This window comes from Phodopus roborovskii, unplaced genomic scaffold (genome assembly GCF_943737965.1).
Source record: "Phodopus roborovskii unplaced genomic scaffold, PHOROB, whole genome shotgun sequence".
Lineage (NCBI taxonomy): Eukaryota > Metazoa > Chordata > Mammalia > Rodentia > Cricetidae > Phodopus > Phodopus roborovskii.
Window position 1 is genome coordinate 75,819 of NW_026125270.1, and position 2,791 is coordinate 78,609.

The 2,791-nt window shown below is 34.6% G+C and overlaps 1 pseudogene; it reads right to left on the minus strand.

The window, feature by feature from the left end:
• Positions 1-238: 238 nt before the first annotated feature.
• Positions 239-1,505, minus strand: LOC127229293 (26S proteasome regulatory subunit 7-like; annotated as a pseudogene).
• Positions 1,506-2,791: the final 1,286 nt, after the last annotated feature.

The window sequence follows — 2,791 nt, forward strand, 5'->3', positions numbered from 1 at the left end:
TCCACATTGTTGTGATAAATTTGGCAGTTATCTCCTGAAACTGCCATTTTTTCTTTTTCTTTCTTTCTTTGAAACTGTTAGTTTCAATATATAATTGTGTACTGCAGTTTAGCGGAAGACTGAATATTTGTTTCCCAATGCATTTTTTTTAAATTTTTAAACATTTTATCTTTTATTTTGTGAGGTGGGACCAAGTTACCAAAGGGCAGGGAGTTCTCAAAGCCTCTGGGGATCCATTTTATGCCATATAGAGGGGAGTAGAGCTGAACTTGGCATAAGACTTGATGACCTTATTAACAGATTCCAAGAAGTCCTTCTCCGTAATAATTTTATTTTTTCGGATTGCAAACATACCAGCTTCTGTACATACACTTCTAATTTCTGCCCCAGTGCTATTTGGACACAGTCGGACCATCAGTTGAAACCTAGTGTCTCTATCAACACTCATTGAGTGAACATGAATCTTTAAGATGTGATTCTGACCCTCTAAATCAGGTAAGCTAAACTCAATCTTTCTATCCAAAATCTCTGGCCTCATCAGCGCTGGATCCAAAGTATCAGGTTGGTTAGTGGCCATCAGAACTTTGATGGTGTCTCAGGGATCAAAACCATCCAGCTAATTGGTCAGCTCCAACGTGGTTCTCTGCACTTCATTGCCACTGCTGGCACCATCATCAATGATCGAGCCCCTCCATTGCCATCATTTTAAAGAAGATAAGGTAGGCTTTTGTTGTTCTGGTCATTTCAAAAAGCTCACAAAACTTTGTAGCCCCTTCACCAACATATTTCTGTATGAGCTTGGACCCAATAACTGGAATCAATCAAGCTTCAGTCCTATTAGCAGCTGCCCTGGTACAAGAGTGTCTTTCCTGTTCCAGGGGTACCAAATAGCACACCCTTCGCAGGCTCAATCACACATTTACCAAATCTCTCTGGATGGGGTAGAAGGGCTTCAACTACTTCTCTCAATTTCTCAATCTGCTCCTTATAGCCATCAGCATCATTGTATGTAAATCAGGTTTTTTCTCCACCTACTTCATGGTAACTGTTGGGTCAATGTTAAGAGGTAGTGAAATGTGAATTTGGTATTTACTTCTGTCCACACCAACTCTCATCCCTTCTTCAATGTTTGTAGGTGCTATCTGATCACTGAGATCCATCACAAACTTGGCAAATTGTTTCAAATTGATAATGTTTTGGGGGTTCTCTGAATCAATATTATCTTCTTATGCCTTGCAACCTGTAGTGGCTGTTCAGAATGAACAGCCTGTTTGTCTGCAGCCAGATCACAGAGGCCTGGTGGTGCCAGGCCAGTGTCAGACTCTTTAATACCAGTGAGCTCATTAATTATTTTGAGAAGTTGTTGAATGTTACCCTCAACCTGCTTGATCTGCCTAGAGTAAGTTTTCAATAAGGTGATGTCCCTCTCATCCAGAGCTTGGGTGGGCTTATCCTTCACAACATCTTTGGATTTCCCGCTGATCCACACCTAACTAATCAGGCATTTTAAGAGCTATAACTGCCTCACAGTCTTACTGATTACACGGCCCCAATGCATTTTTATAGTGATAAAAATTAACACTGAGAAATAAAGAAAACAAATACCTTATTTAGAACATGTCTTTTTCCAAGTCTAATCATAGCCTCATCCAATATACTTTAGAAGTGAAAATTTTGTTAACTTATTAACTGAATTCCTTTTCTTTCTGGTCTGTTATAGAGTCTGATATTTGAATGTATTTTGAAGATTGTATTAAAGCAATTGAAAATGCTTATGTGTGTTTCATGGATGTTTTGTTATTGATTATGAAAAATATTATAATGGAATACTTTAAATGTTGACAGACACTTTTAGAAGCACACAGCCAGGATTTTACTAGTAAATAGAGTACTTCTTCAAATAAATAGCATTAATTTTGTAACCATTTCCTTTTTCTCAAGAGAAAAAAATAACAGAAACCGAATTCTGTTCAAAGAGAAGAAATGGAAACATCTAAAAAAAAAAAAAAAAAAAAAAGTTGATCAGACACCTCATGGTAATTTAAAAGGTAAGAATCAAAAAGAAAGTATTTTATTCTTTTTTATCTGTTACACATATTGGAGACTATACTGGATTTGGGCCCTTCAATCTAACACTATTTAAAAAGCTTAGGTTTGCCTGCACATATGCTAAGAAACAAATACCATGCTTTTAGTGAGGTTTAAGATATTTTCCCCTTTTGAAAATATTGATATGCACTTACTGATAATTTTAAATCCAAGTTATATGATCATTTATGATTTACTGAAAAAAATTCTTATGTTACTGAGACTTTGAGATAAACAAATTACTTTAGACAAAGAAACATATTTTGAAGCATATTTTGATCTTGTTAAAATTTAAGCAGACTCAACACAAGACAAAATTGTACACATGAGTTTTTGATTTAAAATATTTTTCACTCTTGTTTTCTATATGTTCAATCTTAACTAACTTTATATACAAAAGTACATTGTCATCTCATATTTTCATATAAATGAAATAAAAATTAACAATACTAAACAAAAGTTTTAATTAATAAGCATTTCCTTAAAGTAAATTAATATTACTTTCTGACTTAAAATTTCACTTCCCAATCTAGGAGCAAGAAACAATGACAAGCACTGACTCTTACAGTGAATAATAACATATATAATGTTATTGTTTGTTTGCATAAGGTTCTTGAAGTTTAATATATCTTTAAACAGGATTTTAGATGCCATGTATCCATGGCATTCTGTTAGAGGCTCTGTAAGGACACATTCTAGGATA